This window comes from Triturus cristatus, chromosome 5_2 (assembly GCF_964204655.1).
Source record: "Triturus cristatus chromosome 5_2, aTriCri1.1, whole genome shotgun sequence".
NCBI lineage: Eukaryota > Metazoa > Chordata > Amphibia > Caudata > Salamandridae > Triturus > Triturus cristatus.
This window is the reverse complement of record NC_140588.1, coordinates 1,024,211,389-1,024,237,722: the sequence shown is the minus strand read 5'-3', so window position 1 is coordinate 1,024,237,722 and position 26,334 is coordinate 1,024,211,389.

Below are 26,334 nucleotides of genomic sequence, written 5' to 3'. Positions count from 1 at the left end.
CGGGGCGAGGCGGGGCGGGGTGACCCCCTTGATTGTAAAAACGTGCGTTACTAATTGACCTCTACCTCTACTTGACCGGATCCCTCAAAACTTTGGGCTCGATTTTGAGGGATACCACCTCCTGCGCAACGTTTGCAATGCTTCCAAACAGCGGCAAGGACAGTCCTTCCAGTCCGTTTGTGTTTGTCCTATTCAGGAGGTAATTAAAGACGTTGCATCTTATGGTAAAGTGCAAGGTACTTTTTTGAACTTTGCCTACATTTCCCTACCCTTTTTGTAGTGTCGCGGTCTAGTGGACGCGCACTACATAGGCACGCAAATGCGTGTAGCGGCCATATTGGACGCTACTGCGCATGCGCGAGACGCGCGAGGCGGATTAGAGCGATCGGAGCAGTTTGCCCGGCGCTCTCTTGTGTGTTAAACGATAGAATTAATAAAAGAAGGTTGGAACCTCATCCTGACTGCATCTCTTCACTGTAGCAGGTACACCAGGAGGTCACAGAAGAGACACCAGGACACCACGAGAGAGCGCGGCAGTGGCAGACGGAAGCCAGAGGGAGGCATGAGGAAAGCAAGGGTGCTGACCAGTCGCGAGGAAGCGTAAGCAAGCAGACCGGAGCAAGACATAGAGGAGGCCCTGGCGGAATCAGGGAGGAACAGCGCAGAAGGCACCGAAGAGGCCCGGACGACCCGAAGAAGAGGAGAAGGGACGGAAGCGCCAGGCAGTCCTAGAAAACAGGCAGGAGAGAACAGGGAGCGAGCCAAAATGTGCGCACAGGCGTCAGCACTAACGACACCAGTCCCGTTCCTACCAAGGCCAGGGGAACCTCAAATGAAATGGGAGGACTGGAGAGAATATTTCAAAAATTACCTCGAAGCATTGGAAGACGAGAATGAAGAGGCGTTTTCCAGCAGCCGGAGGAAGAGGATACTCTTACATAATCTGGGACCAGAAGGCATACGAGTATTCCAAAACTTAACACTGGTCACCCGACCAGCAGCAGACGATGATGTGTTCAAACAAGCCATCGAAGACTTAGACAACCACTATCGCCCCGCAGTATGCACATCTATCGACCGCTACAATTTCCATCAGAGGAAACAAGAAGCGGGGGAAACGATAGACGACTACGTCGCAGCATTAAGGAAGCTAGCGATAACGTGTAAATTCGGAGCTCTACACGACGAATTTATAAAGGACCAAATAGTAATGCACACAACAAGCAAGACGGTGCAGGATAAATTGTGGGCAAGTGGAGATGCGACGCTAAAAGACGTGATAGCCATCGTAAAAAGGGCAGAACTAACCAAGCGCTGCGCAAACGCAGCGAAGAGAGAACAAGTGCCGAGACCCAAGATAAACAAGGTGGAGGACGCCGACCAATATGGAAGAGGAAAACCGGCGCAAGGAGAAAACAAGGGAACGCACAAAGGGAAAGGAAAACCAGGACAAACGTGGAAACAAGACAAAGAAGGAACGTCGAAGTGCTACAGGTGTGGGAGCCCGAACCATGCAGCACATGACAAACGATGTCCCGCCTTCAGAGCAAAGTGCGCGTTCTGCAGCCTGGTAGGTCACTATGAGAAGGTGTGTCAAAAGAAGTGGAAACAGTGCGCAGTGAAATGCGTGGCACAAGACCCAGGAGAGGAAGAAGAGGGTCAAGAGGAAGACGACGACGTCCTTTGCGTGGAAGACCAGGTGCTAGGCATTGACGGCGGAAGGTCTCGCAAACCCCAGTGGGACATTCACATCGGAGGAGTGGAAATCACTATAGTAGCGGATTTGGGGTCCCCATACACGATCGTCCAAAGATCAGTGTGGAATGCAAAATTTTAACCTAAAGTAGGCCCACATCTGGAACCTTCCGACATACGACCGGTCACATACACAAGGGAACCTATCCCAATGGTAGGATTCCAAAGACTGCTCTTTCAATTCAAAGAAAGCAGCGCCCAGTGCAAATTGTACTTTGCAGAAAAAGGACCCTCAGTCCTAGGGTGGATGGACCAAGTTGAATTGGGAATGCAACTGAATCCGGGAGGAGACACCCAAGTGTTAGTAACGTTGGAAGGAAAATGGTCTAAGGCAGCGGGACTGCGAAGCGAATACCAGAAAATTTTTGGTGAGAAGATAGGGAAATTGGGAAAATGTACCCACAAAATTGTGCTCAAGGAGAATGCCCACCCTGTGACACACAAAGTGAGAAACATACCGATCGCAGTGAGAGAGGCAGTGCAACAGGAGCTACACCGACTGGAGGAAGAAGGAATTATTGAACCCATCGACAGCGCGGAATGGTTGGCACCATTGGTGGTGGCCATGAAACCGACGGGCAAGGTGCGCTTATGTGTGGATCTCAGAGAACTCAATAAATGTATCGTGGTGGAGAAGTTCCTGCTACCATGCATAGAGGAAATGCTGGCACGAACAAAAGGAGTGAATTGGTTCTCCACCATCGATCTAAAGTCGGCGTATCACCAGGTAATCCTGCACCCCACGGGTAAGAAACTGACGTCATTCATAACAACATTTGGGTGCTATCAGTTCTGCCGCATGCCCTTTGGTCTGGCATCAGCAGCAGCAGTTTTTCAAAAGCTAATGGCACGTCTGTTCAGAGACATAGAGGGAGTACAATACTTCCAGGGTGACATCCTAGTGATGGGGAAGGAACAAGAAGACCGCGACGAGAAGCTGGATGTGGTCCTTAGGATCCTGGAGGAAAACAGACTAACAGCAGAGTGGGAGAAGTGCCATTTTGGCATGTCATCAGTCACCTACCTGGGGCATGAAATCGGAGAAAAGGGAATAACACCAAAAAAAGCGAACGTGACAGCCATCTGCGATGCTCGTCCGCCCACCACCAAGGAAGAAGTCAGATCCTTCCTAGGGATGGCGGAATACTACAGTAAGTTCGTCCAGCACTTTGCCACGAAAACGTACCACATGAGGCAGCTCACGAGGGAGAAAACAGCTTTTGCATGGACGGAAGACACACAGGAAGAGTTTGACACGGTTAAAAGAGAAATCAGCCAGGCTATCCCGCTACAAGGGTACGATCCCCTAGGGAAATCTATATTGATGATGGACGCCAGCGAAAAAGGGTTAGGAGCAGTGCTCATGCAAGAGAGACAAGACGGCATGAAGGAGACGATCAGCTTCGCGTCCAGGTCACTAACGAATTCAGAACAAAAGTTCAGCGTGATCGAGAAAGAGATGTTGGCCGTAGTATGGGCCATGGGGAAGTATCGCCAGTTCCTGTGGGGCACGAGATTCCTACTGAAAACGGACCACAAACCATTAGTGAAAGTACTAACTTCAAGCGGACATGCCAGCGCGACACCCCGCATAGCGAAAATGACGCTGAAACTCTTGGAACATCGTTATGATGTGGAATACATCCCAGGCTCAAGAAACAAGATAGCAGATTATCTCAGCAGAGCATTCGCAATGGAAAGTGCCACCAACGGCATAGAAGAAGATGATGTGAGCCTTGACAGAAGATCCGGAACGGGCAATAAGCAGACGAGAATGGAGGGACGCGTATGAAGCAGAAAGAGACCTGGAAGGAATCAAGAAATGCATAGTTCAAGGGTGGCCTGATAGGAAACAACAGACGCCTCAACTTCGACAATTCTACGAGGTCAGGGACGAGTTGTCGGTGGGAAATGATGGAGTGTTTATGTACCGAGGAAACAGAGTGGTCCCACCAGCGAATGTAATACCATATCTTTTGACAATAATACATGAAGGGCACCTGGGAATCGTGAAGACTAAAGCAAGAACCAAAGAAACGTATTGGTGGCCAGGAATGGATCTACAGGTGGAGTGACATGTAAGAGACTGTGTGCAATGCTAAGGAGCTGACAAAATCCTGGAACCAATGAGACACGCTCTAGGAAGGTTCACAAACCCCAGTAATCCCTAGGAAGAAGTGGCAGTGGACATCTTGGGGCCAGTACTTGACAACCAGGGAATCCCCAAGTACATATGTGTTATAGTGGACAAATACTCAAAGTGGCCAGAGGTACACATTCAAGAAGAAATGGACACTGACACAATACTCCGATTTCTCACAACGGTATTCCTCAGGGAAGGCATTCCCAGAGCCATAATTAGTGACAACAGACCCCAATTTACTTTGGACAAATGAACCAGATTTGCAGAGAGGAATGGCATTCTACTCAAACACACGTCGGTATATCACCGTGCCAGCAACGGTCAAGTAGAACACTTCAACAGGGTGATAATGGGCTCCATACAGGCAGCCATCTCTAGGGGCAAAGACTGGGAAAAGGAAGTACAAAGCACGGTATGGGCCCACCGCATCACCCCCACTAGCACGGGGTACAGCCCGTTTCAAATTCTACGAGAAAGGCAACCCTTCACCAAAGACAATGTCGCATGGAAGGAGAAGACAATCACGAGCAAATGGTCTCCAGCAGTGGTGCAACACAACCTGGAGAAAGCACAGAGGATATATACAGAACATTACAACCGCAGAAAAAACGTGAAAGAGACAGCCTTAGAAAAAGGGGAGTGGGTCAGAGTAAAGTTGGCAGTACTCAAACGAAAGGGAGACCGCAAATACTCCCCACCCCTAAGAGTGGAAGAGGTGTATGACCGAGCGGCGTTGCTAAGCGATGGAAATGTGTGGTCCCAGGACCGTATGGCCAAATGCAAGAAAATCCTACAGTGGCCCGCGAGGACAAGGAAGGAACGACATCGCCAGAGGACACGAGAAATGAAATAGAAACTCCTAATGGAGAGAATGAAGAGAGTGTTCCTGAAGACCTTAACAGTGAGAGGAAAGTACGAGAAGGACCAACAACGGAGGAAAGGACCAGAGAAGCGGGCGAGAATGGAGACAGAGAAGGAAAAGGTACCCAAGAAGGAAGAAGGGGAGCCCAGTCGTAGAAGGGGGTCGAGAAGGACACACTACCCCGGTAAGATGCACCCTAGTTGGTCGAGCGGTGGTGAGACCATCCAAGTTTAAAGACTATGAACTGGAATAACACTCACAGTTATGTAATTAGTTTTGTGTGGTATAAAAGGGGGAGATATGTAGTGTCGCGGTCTAGTGGACGCGCACTACGTAGGCACGCAAATGCGTGTAGCGGCCATATTGGACGCTACTGCGCATGCGCGAGACGCGCGAGGCGGATTAGAGCGATCGGAGCAGTTTGCCCGGCGCTCTCTTGTGTGTTAAACAATAGAATTAATAAAAGAAGGTTGGAACCTCATCCTGACTGCATCTCTTCACTGGGGGAACCAAACAAACATTACACTTTGTTTGTGACTTCTCCGAAAAACTATTTTGCCATCTGTGTGAGACCTTTTGTACATGCACTGCAGGGTCACATAACCAGGAGCTGAACTGATCAGAACAGGAAGGGGGGGGCGGTGGTTTGATTCTGGTGTTTTCAAAAGGGGAAATCATATTTTGACTACTGAGCCTTGTTCGACCAACGATCACCAGGGAGGGGGGGGGTGCATTTTGGCCATGATTTTAGAGGTGGGCGGGTGGGCTTTGGCATCCTGGTAATCATCTTTGTATAAACCTGTATTACCTGCACTTCCCCTTTATTCCACTGATGGTTTTTTGACTCTATTGCCACCATCTCTCTCCACGATTTAAGTATTCTTCAAATATGGGTAAGAGAAAGCATCCTATTGTTGCGAACAAATCTCAGACTCAGTCCTCAGACAAATCACAATTGTTGTTACTAAAATAAATCACAGGAGCAACGAGGGCCATAGACAGGCAACTATCATTGGTCAAAGAATCACTGTTAACCAGGGGGGGACCTGTAACAACTTTGGTAACCTCGACTAATGTCCTTTTTAATGACCCAAAGGAGCCCACAGAGAGTTTTACAACCAAAGACGAAGGAAGGGGCTTAAGAAAGGATCATGATGCGACTGGGGGCTCAGGGGATAATGTCTGTAGCCAATCTCTCCGTCTGAACCCAACTCTCCACCACGACCTAAACAAGTAAGAAAACCCCCTAATTATTCTGCAAGCACTTGCCCTAGAAAGAAATCTGCACAAAACAAGCAATTTGGATGCCCTTGGCGAGGCATTGAAGCTATTCGAGCAACATTTCAACAATGCACTGGGGTCTATACACCCCGTTTAACTAAAGTGGAAACTAAAACCAATACCTGGCTGGTCCTGCTGAATTCTCTTGTAAAGGGATAAACGCCAGATATAAAACACATCATGACCTGCCCGCATACTACAGAGGCCCCGATTAAGCCTGTAGCCAACAAAACAGCTACAAACTGTACCCTCACACTTGCGCAAGCATCAACCTAAACATCTATAATGGCAAAATGAGTGAGGGAGAGCCCATAATCCAGGAAATGCTCGGCCCCGGGGTAGATGGTGGCAGAGGTCTAGGCCCTGCCGCAGTAACCGCACCCATAGATGATAAGCCACAAGAACAAATGGAACAGATAGATGACCACCTTGATCTCTCCCTGGCTGCCACCCTATATGTGATAGTCCTGGCCAATGCTCCTCCCCTACCTACTAATATGACAGAGAATTGGACTGCATTAAAAACAAGTCCCTAAAATGGCTGGGTGTAAGAATGGGTTTAACTGATCAGCTGTTTAACGATAGTAAAATGGTGAGGAGGGTTAAGTGGGTGGGGAAAGGTAAAACATCTTTTCACAGCGACTGTATGTCCTGCCCTTTAAAACCCCACGTTTGGTGGAAACTGTCTTGTGCAGGACTAGGGCCTATAATAGTTCCATCTCCTTTCTCCCTCTGGTTTACTTCTATCAACCTGTAAAACAGATTGACGGGGATAGATCGAGGCTTCCTGCCAACTCAGGACCTACACGGTACTTTAACTTCATGGTACCAACTTATAACCGTTTCTAAAGCTTGCCAAGTCTGGATTGACTCAATGAGGAGGCCTTATAGCTAGAGAGGAAGACCCAACGATTACTCCCAACTTAGTCAGCGGGGACTTATGTCGCCGTTTGATAGCTCCAACCAACCTCTTAGTAGTAATGCGCTAGCTTCCTCGAGCAAAATTCATAATTCTAATCTCGCACCAGTCACATGTGAGCATCTTGGCTTTGCATTTTGGAACTTAGCAGGTTTGCGGAGCAAGGGTCAAAATCCAGAATGGCAAGAGTTTATAGATGGCTTCCATTTTATATGTAAGAAACCTGGCTAACGGAGCCCATTCAAAGAAATGGGTGCAAAACATATTTCACCCCTGCCACTTCACCGCTGCATGGGAGATCAAAGGGTGGATTATGTACATCTGTATCTAATAGTTTACGTTTTTCCAACATCACTATGGCAACACATATCCCCCGTTATCAACTAATACTATGTGACTCACCGGGTCTTGCCAGGTTAGCAAAAACTAATTTTTAGAATAATGCCACTATGCGAGTAATCATTAATACACTACACAAATTGAACAATGACCTGGATCATTTTGACACAAATAATAGCAAGTATCCCATTATTCTATGGGGGGTGATTTTAATCTATGTCTGTGTAATGTACAGCCAAGAAAATATGTGGCATGATAAATGCAGCAGACACTGCCCAAACCCATTTTCACCAGACCACTTACGAGGATTAGATTAATGAACTAATATTTAAGTCTGATCGTGCCCTTACAAATGAGATCTCCTCCCTTTATGCCCCTAGTATCATTGATCACATTTTACTACGTAATAAGTGTGCGGCTCAGGCTTTTAACTTTCATACTCATTCGATTTCACTAAGTGATCATTTTCCCCTGAGCATAGAACTACTGCCAATTTATTTTTTAAGCAGCTGCATCACAAAACTATCTCACAAGCAAATCGAGCTAGCAAGCTTAAATGGGTACACCTTCCGTTGGACGCAGATTGTACTGGGAGAGGTTCCTTAAGCCATTGATTTTTTAATAAACGAGAGGCTTTTAAGATCTGCCTAGAGGATTCAGCTGTGCCTAATGATATCAGCAAGGCTTTTGGTTAATTACACAGGTGATGCAGGAGAGACTGTCGGATGTGAAAAACAATTCAAGACAGGAGAGTTAGGGATGGTTTGACACAACATGTACCAGGGCACATAAATGGCTAAAGGAGGCTCTTGCATAAATCTCCCAGATATAACATTGAGATACAGATCTCTATAACTGACTACAAGAAGGTGGTGAAGCTAAGCAAGACACAGCTAAGGGAGAGGGCTTGGGAATCTTTATGCGATGCGTGCACTAGTATACACTAGTAATGATAGCAGAGCTTTGTGGAGGGTAATTAACTCTACACCATTGAGAGCAGATGAGGTCCCCACGATGTAAATGGCAAATAATTAAGGAAGACTGGATAACACATTTTACTAGCATTTACTCACTATCTACTGAGGCTTTCGTAGCAGAGCAGGGATACAGCCACCCTATAACCGTAGAGTCTCTTCAGACCTACTCCATGGCCCTCTTTAGCATGGAGGAAACCAGGGATGCAATATTGGCAAGTAAAGGTGGCAAAGCCTCAGGCCCAGACGCAATCCCCGTGGATTTATACAAGTCTGACATAGCGCTATGGGGGCCTCTACTGACTCTAATACTTAGGGCCTGCTGCGCAGCTGGTTTTTGTATAAACGTGGGCTGAATCAATCATCGCCCCTATCTATAAAAAGGGAGATCGTTACATCCCGGCCTGTTATAGGCCAATTTCTCACCTCGATACTCTGGCGAAGATTGCAGGCCATTTTATTCTGAGCAGACTGCACGCTTGGGCAGACACATATAACATCCTGTCAGACCTACAATAAGGTTTCCATCCTGGGGCTGGGACAATAGAGCAGATTCTCAACCTAAGCATGTTAGTCTGGAAGTACATCAAAATCAAAGAGGGGAATATGTATCAAGCTTTTGGCTATCTCTCTCCGGCTTTTGACTGCATCATGCACACCAAACTGTGGTCAATCATAAAAGATCTGGGGTAGAGTCATTGATTATTAGTATCCTAAGGGAATTATACTCTGGATGCAAAGCCAGGGTCAGATACGGAACTAACGGGGAATGCTCTGAAGCCTTTAGGGCGGAGAGGGGGGTGGGACATGGTTGCATCCTGGATGCTTTCCTGTCCTCCCTATATATAAATAGTGTGGGTGTGGCACTTGCTGTATCTTCTAAAGATCTTCCCCAAGTAGGAACTCACCCTGCACCGGCCCTCCTTTAAGCTGATGACGCTCTTCTTATGGCATGTACTCCACTAGTCCTACAGACCGTGCTGACAAACTTTGTTGAATATTTGCAGGATCTTGGACTCTTAGTGAATCAATCTAAAACCTTTGTTATGAAAAGCGTGTGCGGAGCACCGCTAACGTTCGAGCGATGAAAACACATGGAGCACATATTGGTTTTAGAAATACTTTTTCTTATTTGGAGATTTTATTTGACAAAGAGGGCTTATGGAAAAAGGCTATCTCTAAGAGGAATTTACAATTTAATAAAGCCTTCAGGGCTCTCAGAGGGTGTGCCAGACAATTGGTTTCTATCGACCAGAGTTGATGATGTTGAGTTATAAAGTCAAATGTCTTAGTGTTGCACTTTATGGAGGGGGTGTGTGGGGACACAAGAAATGAAGTGACATACAACTGAGTATGAGTTCCTTAGGTACCTCCTTGCCACGCACAAAAGCACCTCAGTTTATGTATGCCATGCTGAACTTGGAGCCCCATATCTTACTGACCTAATTATGCCATAGCCCATTCTATTCTGGCACAAAGTATGGAGGACCAAATTAAATTGTGCTATAATTAGGGATTGTCTCAACTCAAGTTTTTACCAGCGTATATCATGGCCTGTTTATATAAAATGCCTATACAACGACCTATGTCACCCTGAGTATTTCAATAAGCCTGAAACACATGACCATATTAGTAGGAAATCTTCAAAAATAACTCTAAACCCAGTGTTCTGAAAAAGCATATGATTTTAACTACTTTTGATATGCAACCCTAGCTTAAAGCAGTTCTAAATGCAAGACACGGGTTTGTTCTGATCCATTTAAGACTAGATACCTTCCACCAATTGGTTAGCTTCCCGAACATGAACGACTGGTCTCCAACTTTAACCAACTGTCCCTGCAATGATGTGGCACAGAATACTATGCATGTGTTTTTTTTGTAAGTTTTATAACCATCAGAGGAAACAATACATTACCCCAATCATAAGACCCTTACATTTTATGCAATGTTAACCCGCACATCAATACCTACAATCTCTGCTTTCTTTAGAGGTTTGTTGTAGTGTGAGATCTTTTATGAGCCATTTTTTATGACAGAAAGAATAGCCCCCTAACTTTCCAACAGTAAAGGACGTGGGGGACAAACGTAGTATGATATCAGGATAAGCACCCTATCCACGTGCTGCTTTTGTTATCTCTACACCCCTATAATTGAAAAGGATTTATGCACGTCTGTTAGGGTGGGTGGGGAGTACATGAAAGACCCAATATGAGGTTTTTGTCCTCCCTTTTCACCCTGACTTCATTTAATTGTATTTAATTATGTCACAGGGATTCTGTGCTTTTGCTTTGTCCTATTGGATGTACTATGAACTAGGTTAAATAATTTATTGAATGTGGTAGTTTTCTCTATTTATTCTTAATCCCTAATCATTGCACATCTGTTCTTTTATATACATACTGCGGAATTGTACTCTGATTTTAAATCTTTGTATTCTGAGTCTAATGGCATACCCATGCACATTTGCTGCTATGAATTGTATTTTTCATGTTTTTTAAATACTGCTTTTATGGATGGGTAACCGCCTCCGAATGAAGTTGATACTGATTATTTCGCCAGAGTATTGATGTGGCCGGACGGTGGGGAAGGTATGTTAGGGTGGGTACTACAGGGAAGGATAACGGTCAGTCAACAATTCTTAGTTCTGCTTTCACAAAGAATTGTTTTCACATTTCACACATGTAAAACGCTGGTTGTTTCCACTGAGAGGGCAAAGTCCAGAATTACAGTTCCTTATATTAAGTAATGCAAAGTTCTTGATATTCCTGAATCAAAAGCTGTAACAGTTCTTTTCAAGATTCAGTGCAATTTCCCAAAACAACCCTATGTATGCAAAGATAAATCTCTGAGGGTTAACTAGGAGTTAGTATTGAATGTGTCTCTCACACCATGGTTTGTTAATCTCCCTTCACCAACCACCAGTATAGACCTAAACATGCCCCCCAACTCGCCACCTTACCAGAGTGCTGTTTTTTTGCAATTTGCCAAAAGAATTTCTGTTCGAGCACAGGATGGCAGTACCTCATCCAAAAGTCGGAAAGAGGTGAGCGGTGACTAAAAGCATGAAGTTAGCGAGCACGGTGTCAGGAAACCCATGCAATCTTGATTCGTAGGAAGACCTGAACAACTCACTGAAAGTGAGAACACCTCTTGGGTGTTTGGCTCCTCGATGTGGCAGCACCTTTCAAAACCAAACATGTATAGCAAGCGTAGTTGAAAGGACACAACCTCTTTAAAGAGAGATGCCGTCTCACCAGGCAGTGCCCTCAAGCATGTTCCAGAACTTGCACCTGCTGCCGAGGGGAAGCAATAATGAAGTAATCAGTCAGCACAAACAGGTGAGTCATCATGGTCAGCAGGTCATTTGAGCATTTTCCAGACGAAAAGCTATGGCCAAAGGAAAACAACAATGAAATCATCAGTCAGCACAAACAAATGAGACATCTGGGTCAATCAGGCCTTTTGAGTCCTGAGAGTCAGCACATACAAATGAGTCACATAGTGAAGCCCCTTACTGGCATGAGTGTTAAAACACACAAAGCAATAACAATAAAGACATTACAGTAATACAACATACATTGTTTAAGCATTGAAACATTATTGATACAAGCAAGCTGATGAGATGAAATATTAATAATCGTTTTAATACCTTCAACAAGGAGTTAATGACATCACTCCCCTCAAAGTCCATCAATTAAAGGGAAACAGAGTCTCACTGGCAGTGGCAAGCATGAAAGTGACGTAACAGGGGGGGGGGGCATGAATGGCAGTTGTGGGCTTCCAGGAATCTCTCTCTGGACCATACCCTTTCCAGCCAACAAGATACCAGACCAGATATGATCATTGTGCATTTTCAATTCCTTGATAGCACTAACTTTTCACCCCTAGTGTTTATTTATTAACACCGAAGGTGATCGGAGAGAAATTTGAACACAGCTGGTTTTAACAAGGAAGTATGAAAAACGGGATGAATCTTCATAGACCGGGGCACTTTACTCTTAAAGATAACTTGATTGAACTGAATTTTGCTTTAAATGGTCCAATGAAACATGGGTGAAAATAATAGCGGTGTTTGAAGATGACGTTTTTTGTAGAGAGCTACATTTTGCCTCGAGGCAAGTAAGTAGAACCAGGCTGTCGACAACAGTAAACAAACGGATTGTACTTAGTCTTAGCCTTCATGACATTGCGACATATTGTCTTTGCTAGATGCACCATGTGTTTGAGGCACAGGGTGAGACCAAGGGCCTGATTAACAAAGGTAAAGTTAGACCAAAATATTAACTTCAACTTTACTACATTTTAGGTATTCACAAAGGAAAAGTTAGACTAAAAGTCTAACTTTACTATGTTTCAGGTTTTCCCAAATGTAAAGTTAGACTAAAAGTCTAACTGAGACAAAAAGTCTAACTTTACGCATGAAAACTTACCTTACCGAAAAGTTGTAAAGTTAGACTTTTGGTCTAAGTTAAATTTTAGGTCTAAACTTAGACTTCAGGTATCAAGTTAGGCTTTAGGTGTAAAGTCTGACTTCAGGTGAAAAGTTAGTCTTTAAGTCTAAACTTAGACTTCAGGTCTAAACTTAGACCTTTGGTATAATTTTACCTTTGAGAATCGGGTCCTAGGATTAGAACTGTGATGTAAAGGCTGTAATAAAGGTAGATACTTAGGGTGATATCCAGGGTTTGCATAGAATGGTGACATGCGAAGGGCTGCATGATATGAGTTGTTGTATGCAAACATGGCTTCCCCAAATAACTCTAACCATGAAGAATTGGACCTGAGGGTGAAGCAACAAAGGTATTTCTTCAACTCTTTGTTAACCCGCTCAGTTTGGCTATTTCTTTCTGAATGGAAACACGTGGAAAGATGCAACTGGTAATGTCTTCGATAGCCCAGGCGGACACGCCCCATAATTTGCTTCCAGGGTCACAGTGTCATAAGCAGAAAGAAGACCTTTGAAGGCTATAAAGTGGACAATCTTGGAGAGTCTGTCGACAGCTACCAGAATGGTAGTTTTACTAGGGAAACAACCTTTACAACACAGTCATTATATCGCACTACCTTTACAACGCAGTCATTACATTGCAACATGCTTTACATTGCATGTCATTACAGCGCATCCATTACATCGCATGTCACTACAACGCAGGCATTACATCGCAAGTCATTACAGTGTATTCCATTACAATGCATAGTACCCTTACACTATCCGACACTTACCCTACTGTTGCACTCACTGGAGTAAGAATAATAATTTTTCCCCTACACTATCCAACACTTTCCTTAAATGTGATGTAATTGTATCTGTTGTAATGGTATGCGTTGTAATGGTATAAAGCGATGTAATGGAATGCGTTGTAAAGGTGGTTTCTAAAAATGCGATGTAATGTAAAAGAATGCGATGTAAAGGATGTTGCAATATAAAAACTGTGTTGTAAAGGCATGCATTGTAAATGTATGCATTGTAACGTCATACATTCGTTTTACTATGATTCTAAGGGAGGCCAGTGATGAAATCCAAGGAAATGTCCTCTCAAATCTGGTTAGGAGTGGCTAAGGTTTGTAAAAGTAATTTATTTTTTGAGTGGTGTCTGATTTGGTTGATTACTGATGTCACATTGCTGAACGTAGGTAAAAACATCTTGGCCCCAGCCAGTTTACTAATTCCAAGGTTCAGGGATGACATGGGTGCCCAGCTAATGGATGGTAATGACACAATTGAAGTACCTTTGGTTGTAAGGTCTTAATAGCCACATAAAGTTTATTCTCCTGAAAGGGTAGCTCATTACAAATCAAGGTAGTAATGGAATAAGGTATCCACTTTTTGGTTATTACGTCTAGGGCAAAAAGTCATAATGTAATCGAACTCTGCATGGAACAATGTCCACCTTAACTTTCTGTGTGACAGTGCTGGCTACACCTGGGAAACTGGAGGTTAATATGGCCAGTAAAATCTGTATTAGGAAATTTGGCCTCAAACAAATAATATCTCCAATCCTTGAAAGATTATTCTTTTTTGGCTATGGTGTAGTTTGTTTCAGCAGGTAACAATTGTTCGGACAGATAAGCAACGGAATGTAAATGGCCATTCTCCGAATCCCGCTGAGAAAGAATTGCTCCAATGGCACCCTGAATGTCATCGGACTCAACTCTAAATGGGTTGGATGATTCCGGATGATACAGAATAGAGGCACTAGGGAAGGCCTTTTCCAAGTGCTGGTCTTCCTCTTGTGTCCAATTAAATGGTACCCTCTTATTAATCAGTTTAGTAATGGAAGTGACTTTAGAAGAAAAATGAACAATGAACCTCCTATAAAAATTTGCACACCCCAAAAACAGTTGGACATCTTTAATATTTTGAGGTTTTGGACAATCAGTATTTGGCCTTAATTTTCTTTTCATCCACGGAGAGATGCCTTGAGGAGTTAGGATAAATCCTAAGAATTCCACATTTGTGGTGTGAAACTCACATTTGATGAGTTTTCAATAATAGCTATGATGCCTTAAAATTGTAGGATAGTTTTCAAATGGATGATATTCTATTTTTGGGACTGAAAATAGATAAGAATGTTGTTGATGTATACTGTTAGACCTGTCAGCCCTTTGGGTGGTCCCTCCTCATCATTATTTATTTTGTCCCACTTTTGCCTCAAACCCTGTTTGAATTTTTCCTTTTTGGGAACCACCAGACTTTTTAGTGTTGCTGCAGATTCAGGGAGCCATTTTAGCTACCCCTGAAACTTCTGTCTGAGGGCCTGGAGCACAAAATGGTGGCCACCTGTGACATCACCAGCATCCACTGGAACCTACCAGCACCTTCCAGAACATTCCAGAACCCTGTGACAGTTGGAGGCGGTTTAGAATGTTGGGAAGCTAAGACAGAGGGTTGGCAGTTGGAGCTGGCAGTTGGCACCTGACTGGTGAAGAGTGAGCAGCAGAAACCTGAAGGAGGAAGGAGTGAGGCAGCAGGGGTGGAAACTTGTGCCTGGAGTGGGGTCCATAAACCCACCCTTGATACTAGTCCCTACTGACTGAGCCCAGCCTGGAGCCCTGTGTGGGAAGAAGCAAGAAAAACCATCCTAAGGACCTGGACAGCAGGAACAGGCCTTAGAAACAGAGAACAGCAAGATCCTGACCTGGAAACTGGTTTCCCTGGAGTCCGACGTCGAGTAGCCTGAGACCTGGAGCCCGAGGTGGAGAAGCGGCGCCGACTGGAAAGCGGACGTCGTACCCGGAGGCGCCAGAGGTCGAGAGAGGGCGCCGTCAGAGGTTGTGAGGAGTACCAGAGGTCGAGGAGGAAGTCACCCGAGGTCGAGTGAGCGGCGTCATCGGAGGAGTGAAGTCCGCCCTCCGGAGTCGTCGGAGACCAAGGTGAAGTGTACCGGAGGTCGGGAGTGAGGATCGCACTCCGGAGTCGCCGGGACCTGAGAGAATCGTGCCGGAGGTCGGGAGTGGAGGTCGCACTCCGGAGTCGCCGGAAACCTAAGGAGAGGAGCACCGGAGGTCGGGAGTGAGGATCGCACTCCGGAGCCGCCGGAAGTCGACATCGAGTCAAGGCCGGCCGACGTCATCGAAGTTGAGGTCGCCATCGGACCGGAGCCGCCCGAAGTCGACATCGAGTAAAGACTGCCCGACGCCATCGAATCGGAGGTCGAGATCGAGCCGAGGCCGCCGACATCGAACCGGAGCCGCCTACCGGCGTCGTCAAGAACTGACATTGTGCCGAGGCCGCCGACATCGAACCGGAACCGCCTCACGGCGTCGACACGACTCCAGCGGCGTCGGAGCATCAGAGAAAGGGCAGTAAGTGGAGTAGAGGGCGTCTAAGGGGCTAGGGAGGTGCTGGAACCAACCTGACTGTGCCAGGGGTGAGCTGGGACTAATCTAGAGAGGTTGTGTGGAGGGAGAGGGCCAGGTCTCTGGTATTCCCCCCTTGATATACCTCAGTTTAGGCCTCAGCCTTGTCCAAGCCAGGGAGTAGACACCCTCAAGCCTTCCACATCCCCACAAGCTGTGCCTGGGCCAAATCAGCCCTTAGGAATTCAAAAGTGATCTGATTCTATGAGTGTCACTGTCAGCTTTTAAGTATTTATTAGGGGCACTGTATTTATTGTATTTAACCTATTTATTGCTTCACTGTATTTATTGGTCCACAGTATTTATTGATGCACAATATTTATTGGTTTACAGTATTTATTGCCTCAGAATATTTAATTGCCTGTATGTATTTCACTTTTATTTATGCCTTCAGTATTTATGATCACCCCTATTTATTGAATCATTAAGCCAGTATTTATTTGACCTGCACTATCTAAAAAGTTTGTATATTGTGATTGTTATTTATTTTATCCAATCAGCAACTAAGAGAAAAAGAAGATAAAGAAAGATATTTTCATAATTTTTACGGTGTAGAGTCGTTTTTGGAATGGATGCACGCGTGGTTATTGTATGGGTATGACGTATGCTTAGCACGGTGCCTGATTCCTGACCACTCGAGCCAAGCTACCACAGTGTGTCTGGGAGTACACCACCACCCTTCCAGTGTGGGAGTGTGTTTTTCCAACATAATTGGTGTTCAGCGGTGGGATAGAGCTGTGCCTACGTATACTCAACAATAACTGTGGGTAGTCCATAGGCCTACACCGGGAGTTTTCTCAAAGCGGCCTTCCTAATTGTGGGTTTTTGTTTTTTCCAAATTTACTCTGGTGGTGGGAGGAGGTATTATTAAAGGTACCCCCCTGCATTGTTACTGCAAATAACTGTCCTCTGACCTGAGTGGGCAAGATGGAGTTTGTACTAGAAAATTTAGAAACGTACACTGTGGCCCAACTCAGGGAGTTTTGCCAGCGGGAGGGGGTGTATTGTCCCCCAGGAGCAAAGAAGGGTGCACTCCAAACCAGCTTAAGGGCTTGGGGGGAGGCACGCCGAGAAAGCAAGGCTGAGGAGGAGGACAGGGATAGAGAGCCCGACAGTGAGGGAGCTGGTTTGTACCAACCGGAGGTGGGGAACCTGTCAGCGGGGCCCAGGACACTTTCCAGGAAGGGCAGCAGTGCCTCTAGCGGTGGCTTGTCTGAAGTGGAGTTAACAGACCGGAGGGAGAAAAGGCAGCTCACATGGGACTTAGCAAGGCTGGAAAAAGAGAAGGAGGAACAGAGGATGGCTCATGAGATAAGGCTGAAAGAAATAGATCTTCAGATCCTGAGAATCGGGGCACACCCTGTACCTAACGGTGGCAGCAAAGACCAAGAACGAGAGTACACCAGGGAACCCAAACCCTACCTGCCAAAGGACATAGTAGCTAGCTATGGGGTGGGTGATGATATCGCCAAGTGGCTAGCGGCCTATGAGGTCTCGTTAAGGGCCCATGGGCTTCCAGAGAAGTACTGGGGGGGGGGGATTGTACAAGTACATGCCTCCAGCTGGTAGGGATGCTTTATTGGCCCTCGAAGAGGATGAGCAGACCCACTACCCCACCATGAAACTGGCGCTCATAAGAAAGTTTGGACTAACACCCGAAAAGTACAGACAGAAGTTCCGGGGTAGTCACAAACTGGGCACACAGAATTGGGTGGACTTCCTGGACTATGCAAAGAAGGCACTGGAAGGTTGGATTCAGGGCAGTGAAGTGAGGAACTACGAGGGGTTGTTTGACCTAGTACTGAAGGAACACCTGCTCGAGAAATGTTTCCCTGAACTGCGGCAACACCTGGTGGATAGCAAGCTGACCAGTCCCCGGAAGCTTGCTGAGGAGGCGGACATTTGGGCTAGTACCCGGGTGTCCACAAGGGGGACTGGAGGGGATACTCAAAAGGCCGGACAGGGCGCCCCCCAGAAGAAAGAGGGAGGGGAAAAGAAAAAGGAGTTCTCCAAAGGCCCCCAAAATAACTTCCAAGGGAAGGGAACAGGATTCACCCCTAGGGCTAACCCACCCAGAAACCCTAATCCTGGCCAGAGTCAGCAGCCAAGGGTTGTCCATTGCTATGAGTGCGGTGGCGTTGGACACTATAAAGGAGATCCGAAGTGCTTGAAATGACCACCCCCTCCCACTGGAGGAAAGACCCCTGGAGTAGCTAGTGTAGTGCTCGGGGAGGAGATGCCCTTAACTAAGGGAAGGGAGTGGGCGGGTGTCACTTTAGTGTCCCTGGGAGAACGGGAGATGGTTCCTAAGATCCAGGTGCCCGCAAATACTGTAAAGTATGGGCAGTGGGTCACCATCAACGGCCAAAGAGGGGAGGCTCTGAGAGACACAGGAGCCAGTATGACTATGGTGCGTAGTCAACTGGTGTCTCCAGAGCAGGTAATTCCCGATGTACTCCACCCAGCCGCGATGGCTGACGGCAGAACAGGCCACTATCCTGTGGCCGAGGTTCCCTTTGAATGGGGGGGGGTTGCAGGTTCACTTCGAGTTGCCGTAAGCCCTGCCGTGCCAGTCGATTGTCTGCTGGGGAATGACATGGAGCACAACGCTTGGAAGGAGGTGGAATACCGGACTCACACTGAGATGCTGGGTACACCTGACTGGGCCTGTGTTAGCACAAGGTCCGCGACTACCCGAAGAGGGAGTTCATTTCGGCTGGAGCCTGGAACAAAGGCCCAGCCAGCTGCCAGTCAAGGGAAGAACCGAGGACAGGAGGAGCCTGCCTCGGCGTCCCCACCCCGTAGGACGGATAGGCCACCGGAGGTGGTGGACCAGGAGTCTGCGGTGGGGGACGTTACCAAACTGGAGGACCTACCCATCCCGGCCGAGTGGCACGTGGAGGGAGGCCCGTCCAGGGAGGAATTCTGCCAGGGCCAGAGGGAGTGCCCTACCCTTGAGGGGCTGAGGCGACAGGCTGAAGCCCAGGCAGCAGGGAACGTTGAAGGGAACTACAGTGTTTACTGGGAGGATGGCCTCCTCTACAGTGAACCCAAGGCACCCCTACACGGATCGTCACGAGCCTTGGTAGTCCCTCAACGTTATCGAGCCTTCCTTCTGGAGTTGGCTCACGAGATACCATTGGCAGGACACCTGGGGCAAGACAAGACCTTCGCCCGTCTTGTCCCACACTTTTATTGGCCTCAGATGAAAGTGTCGTCCGATACCTACTGCCGGACATGTGTGTCTTGCCAAGCCAGTGGGAAAACAGGGGTGAAGCTGAAAGCTCCCCTGGAACCACTTCCTGTCGTTAGCACCCCCTTTGAAAGGGTGGGCATCGACATTGTGGGTCCGTTAGATCCACCGACTACAGCTGGTCACAGGTTTATCCTGGTTCTGGTGGATCATGCCACACGGTACCCAGAGGCAATACCTCTGAGGACCATAACAGCACCTGTTGTGGCTAGGGCCCTGATGGGAATCTTTACCCGAGTGGGTTTTCCCAAGGAAGTTGTGTCCGACAGGGGGACCAACTTCATGTCAGCGTACATGCGGGCAATGTGGAAGGAGTGTGGAGTGACATACCGGTTCACCACTCCTTACCACCCCCAGACCAATGGTCTGGTGGAGAGGTTTAACAAAACCTTGAAGGGCATGATCAGAAGTCTGCCTGAAAGCCTGCGGAGGAAATGGGACGTCCTCCTACCCTGTCTACTCTTTTCTTACAGGGAAGTGCCACAGAAGGGAGTGGGCTTCAGCCCCTTCGAGCTTCTGTATGGGCACCCTGTACGTGGACCTCTCAACCTGGTGAGAGACGGATGGGAAAGAACTCCCAGAAAGCTTCCCCAGGATGTGGTGAGCTACATGCTGGCCTTCCGGAGCCAAATGGCTAAGTTGTGGAAGCAAGCTTCTGACAACTTGGAGGCCAGCCAAGCAGTAATGAAGGCGTGGTATGACCACAACGCTCACCCGGTGGAGTTGGAGCCTGGCCAGAAGGTGTGGGTGATCGAACCAGGAGAGCTTAGTGCCCTCCAGGATCGCTGGTCAGGACCCTTTGAGGTGTTGGAGAAGAAGGGTAAGGCTACCTACTTGGTGGACCTTAAAACCCCTCGTCAGCCCCTGCGGGTGCTGCATGCCAACCGCCTCAAACCCCACCACGAGAGGCCCGAAGTCATCTTGATGATGGTGACTGACGGAGGAGAGGACGTGGAAAGCGAGCCTCTCCCTGATTTGTTTGCGTCTCAAGAAAAGGATGGGTCGGTGGAGGGAGTGATTCTCTCCCCATCTCTAACTCCTGAACAGCAGGAGGACTGTCGCCAGGTCCTGGGGCAGTACTCTTCGTTGTTCTCCCTTGTCCCGGGTAGGACTCACCTGTGCGTCCATGACGTGAACACAGGAGACAGCCCACCTGTGAAGTCCAAGATCTACCGGATGTCAGACAAGGTGAAGGCCAGCATTCACAGTGAAGTCACTAAGATGCTGGAGCTAGGAGTGATCGAACCTTCTAGCAGCCCTTGGTCCAGTCCGGTGGTGTTAGTACCAAAAGCTGCACCACCGGGTGCCCAACCAGAACTGAGGTTCTGTGTGGACTATCGGGGACTGAATTCAGTGACCAAAACTGATGCTCATCCGATCCCTAGGGCGGATGAATTGATTGACCGGCTGGGAGCTGCCCAATATCTGAGTACCTTTGACCTTACTTCTGGGTACTGGCAGATCTCTTTGACTGATGGAGCAAGGGAAAGGTCAGCCTTCTCCACGCCCAATGGCCACTACCAGTTCTGTGTGATGCCCTTTGGGCTCAGGAACGCACCTGCCACGTTTCAGCGCCTGGTAAACCAGATCCTCACCGGAATGGAGAGTTTCTCTGCTGCTTATCTGGATGACATAGCCGTCTTCAGTAACAGCTGGGAGGATCACTTGCGTCACCTGCAAGCTGTTCTCCAGGCCCTGAGACAAGCTGGATTGACGATCAAGGCCAGCAAGTGCCAGATCGGGCAGGGGTCGGTAGTGTACCTTGGACACTTGGTGGGTAGGGGAGCGGTGCAACCCCTCCAGGCGAAGATAGAGGCCATCATGGCCTGGGAACCCCCCAAGACACAGACTGAGGTCCGAGCATTTTTGGGCCTCACGGGATATTACCGCCGCTTCGTGAAGGGGTACGGTACCATCGTAGCCCCCCTCACGGAGCTCACATCCAAGAAACAACCTCGACGGGTAGTCTGGACGGAGGCTTGTCAGCAAGCCTTTGTGAGATTGAAGAAAGCCATGTGCGAGGCCCCGGTCTTAAGGGCCCCAGACTTTTCCAAGGAGTTCATTGTCCAGACAGATGCATCAGAACATGGCATTGGGGCAGTGTTATCGCAACTCAACGAAGAGGGTCTGGATCAACCCGTGGTCTTCCTATCCCGGAGACTACTTCCCAGGGAACAGAAGTGGAGTGCAATAGAGCGTGAAGCCTTTGCAGTGGTATGGGCTCTGAAGAAGTTGCGGCCATACCTGTTTGGCTCGCACTTCCTAGTTCAGACCGACCACAGACCCCTTCGTTGGCTGATGCAAATGAAGGGGGAGAATCCCAAGTTGTTGAGGTGGTCTATTTCCCTACAGGGAATGGACTTTCAGGTGGAACATCGGCCTGGAGTGGACCACGCCAATGCAGACGGTCTCTCAAGGTATTTCCGCCTTAGTGATGAGAACTCCCAAGGGGTTGGGTAGCTCTCCCCACTTTCAGCTGGGGGGGACGCGTGTTAGACCTGTCAGCCCTTTGGGTGGTCCCTCCTCATCATTATTTATTTTGTCCCACTTTTGCCTCAAACCCTGTTTGAATTTTTCCTTTTTGGGAACCACCAGACTTTTTAGTGTTGCTGCAGATTCAGGGAGCCATTTTAGCTACCCCTGAAACTTCTGTCTGAGGGCCTGGAGCACAAAATGGTGGCCACCTGTGACATCACCAGCATCCACTGGAACCTACCAGCACCTTCCAGAACATTCCAGAACCCTGTGACAGTTGGAGGCGGTTTAGAATGTTGGGAAGCTAAGACAGAGGGTTGGCAGTTGGAGCTGGCAGTTGGCACCTGACTGGTGAAGAGTGAGCAGCAGAAACCTGAAGGAGGAAGGAGTGAGGCAGCAGGGGTGGAAACTTGTGCCTGGAGTGGGGTCCATAAACCCACCCTTGATACTAGTCCCTACTGACTGAGCCCAGCCTGGAGCCCTGTGTGGGAAGAAGCAAGAAAAACCATCCTAAGGACCTGGACAGCAGGAACAGGCCTTAGAAACAGAGAACAGCAAGATCCTGACCTGGAAACTGGTTTCCCTGGAGTCCGACGTCGAGTAGCCTGAGACCTGGAGCCCGAGGTGGAGAAGCGGCGCCGACTGGAAAGCGGACGTCGTACCCGGAGCCGCCAGAGGTCGAGAGAGGGCGCCGTCAGAGGTCGTGAGGAGTACCAGAGGTCGAGGAGGAAGTCACCCGAGGTCGAGTGAGCGGCGTCATCGGAGGAGTGAAGTCCGCCCTCCGGAGTCGTCGGAGACCAAGGTGAAGTGTACCGGAGGTCGGGAGTGAGGATCGCACTCCGGAGTCGCCGGGACCTGAGAGAATCGTGCCGGAGGTCGGGAGTGGAGGTCGCACTCCGGAGTCGCCGGAAACCTAAGGAGAGGAGCAGCGGAGGTCGGGAGTGAGGATCGCACTCTGGAGCCGCCGGAAGTCGACATCGAGTCAAGGCCGGCCGACGTCATCGAAGTTGAGGTCGCCATCGGACCGGAGCCGCCCGAAGTCGACATCGAGTAAAGACTGCCCGACGCCATCGAATCGGAGGTCGAGATCGAGCCGAGGCCGCCGACATCGAACCGGAGCCGCCTACCGGCGTCGTCAAGAACTGACATTGTGCCGAGGCCGCCGACATCGAACCGGAACCGCCTCACGGCGTCGACACGACTCCAGCGGCGTCGGAGCATCAGAGAAAGGGCAGTAAGTGGAGTAGAGGGCGTCTAAGGGGCTAGGGAGGTGCTGGAACCAACCTGACTGTGCCAGGGGTGAGCTGGGACTAATCTAGAGAGGTTGTGTGGAGGGAGAGGGCCAGGTCTCTGGTATTCCCCCCTTGATCTACCTCAGTTTAGGCCTCAGCCTTGTCCAAGCCAGGGAGTAGACACCCTCAAGCCTTCCACATCCCCACAAGCTGTGCCTGGGCCAAATCAGCCCTTAGGAATTCAAAAGTGATCTGATTCTATGAGTGTCACTGTCAGCTTTTAAGTATTTATTAGGGGCACTGTATTTATTGTATTTAACCTATTTATTGCTTCACTGTATTTATTGGTCCACAGTATTTATTGATGCACAATATTTATTGGTTTACAGTATTTATTGCCTCAGAATATTTAATTGCCTGTATGTATTTCACTTTTATTTATGCCTTCAGTATTTATGATCACCCCTATTTATTGAATCATTAAGCCAGTATTTATTTGACCTGCACTATCTAAAAAGTTTGTATATTGTGATTGTTATTTATTTTATCCAATCAGCAACTAAGAGAAAAAGAAGATAAAGAAAGATATTTTCATAATTTTTACGGTGTAGAGTCATTTTTGGAACGGATGCACGCGTGGTTATTGTATGGGTATGACGTATGCTTAGCACGGTGCCTGATTCCTGACCACTCGAGCCAAGCTACCACAGTGTGTCTGGGAGTACACCACCACCCTTCCAGTGTGGGAGTGTGTTTTTCCAACATATACAATAACAAATGTATCTAGAAATTCACTTAGTACATCATTGGCAAAAAATGTAAATGCTGCAGGAGCATATCATAGTCCAAACTGCATCACACAATATTCACACAGACAGAAAAGGGCCTGAAAAGCCATCTTTTTATTCATATCTGGGCCAAATGTGGACCAAATGGTATGCCGCCCCCCATTAGATCAAGTTTAGTATACAAGTTAGTGTCTTTAACTTGATCCAACAGTACTGGAATGAGTGAAAGGGGGTACCATTTTTAATGTAATGGAGAGCCCTGTAATTAATGCAGGCCTGAAGCTCCCAACTGTTTCAATGGAGATAGAATAATGGCAAATTTGCCAGAGATTTTGATGGTTGAATGAATCCATTCTGGAGACAATTATCTAATTAACTCCCTGGCTATACGTTCCTTTGCTCTGTGAGGGGATACATCCAACTACACTATATTTTAGCACCCAGAACCAGATCAATTTGGCAAGGAGGTAAAGTCTTTGCCTGACTTTCACTTAAGATATCATGAAAGTCTTTATATTCGTGTGCAAAGCGTTATCTTGCTCAGCAGCTGTTGAGCTGAAATGTGTAATCACTGGAACCCTGGTTGTCAAATGTGCTGACTTTAGACACTGTTTTAGGCAAGATTGGCAACACTAATTTGAAGAAAAAGTCACGTTTCTTTTAGCCCATTCTATGCTGGGATTAACCGTTAACCATAACAGTCCCAAACCTTTTCCAACTTGTGGTGCGTCAATTCATTCAAAACTTGGTTCTTCCTCTTGATTTTGAGAAACTTGGCAACAGGTCATGTGAACCAGTTGCTTCTGGCAAGTGATTGGATTGGAAGTCTACAAAGAACCAGCTACAGCCCTGACTGTTTCGGTCTCTTTAGGAATCCCTAATGTTGAGCAAAAGGTAGCATCTGTGATTTGCCTGTGGCCTCAGAGTCTAGCATGACCATTAAAATGGCTCCTTCTTATTTGAACTTTAGAGTGGTAATCAAGATGACATGTGGTACTGAGCCATGTAGAGACTTAGCTGCTGATTGATCTTGAGATGTTTCAGTCAAGCTCGAAGGATCCTCCTGCTTATCATTTGAGCTGGTTAGTTTTTCTGCCTCTTTAGACACATTGATAGTAACATTTTGCTTTCAAATTGCTCGAGCCTTTGGTTAGGCAGAACACTCCTGCACAAAGTGACTGTCTTTCCACAATACAGACACTGGCCTTCCTTACATCATAAGTCTTCTTCTTCCACTGTAAGAGGAATATAGCCTCCACCAAGAGCTCAGTACCAGCTTGGGGTACTGACGGACAGAGCGGGGCCTCTTTTCCTGAGCTGTTGCCAGGTGAGGTGAGGTCCGGTCCTTGTGAATCACGGGTGCCATCAGCATCCAGTGATTTGTGGAGGATTAGTACGCCTGGAATTCAGGTTTTTTGGTTGTATTTATTTCAACCTTGTTTAAAAGGCGATAATTACACATTTTTTAGACACATTTAATTCTTTCTTTTTTCACGTACGCAGTAGCAAAAGTATATGCAGTGGTCCTGAAAAAGGCCTTGGACTAGTTATTGTCCGGTTGGCTGAAACATGTAGACCCGTTTTCCGGCAGTTATTTTGTTAAAACTGATCTTGAACTGTTTTTAGTTTGGATATTAACAGATACCCATTAAACATATTCTCTCTCTTGGTATTCAATTTTAAATTGCACTTTTCATCACTTTTTAATCTTGCACTGCGCCTGTCACTCGAAATTCTAGTTCATCATTCTGGACAGATACTTTAGAGCTCCATCTTTTAGAGTGCTTCTTTTTTTTAAAAACATCCGCAAGCTCCCTTCTAATAGACAGAAGGTTGTAGCCCTTGGTTACCTTAGGGTGTAACCAGGACGAGAACCCAGATGTCAACTAGGTGAGTGATGGGAATCCGTCTTTCCTTGAGGATTTTCATTGTGTTTCTTTGTTCCTGCTAAATAGCAGTATTTTTTCCTCCTTTTTAAAAAACGTTTTTATCTTTGAGATCATTCCTACTCTGTAGGTTACTTGGACCTGTCAGACCTGTGGACGTCTGTTAGTGTTCATTGTGCTTTATTTGGGAATGTGTCCCACTAGGTCTTTAATTGTTCCCTTCAACCCTCCTCTACCGTAGATCTGTTTTTTGAATATGGACACCCCCTATTTCCATAGGATCCGTATTTTCGTTTTTCTCTGAATGAGCGAAACGGTCCCTGGAGAAAAGAAATACTTGAGTATCAGTCTGCCTTCTCTCATCTTTCCAAATAGATATCCTATGGTTTAAGCATAGGGCAATGTCAACAGAATTGCTGCAATTGCGAGGTTGAGAATCAATCAGAGCTATGATGTCTTTTAACTAAGTCAAGATTGAACATTGCGCATCTTTTAGCTTCCGGCCAGTTGGTTTCAGCAATCAGGCGGTTAAACTGTGAAACAGATGCCATCAGTTCCTTACTTCCT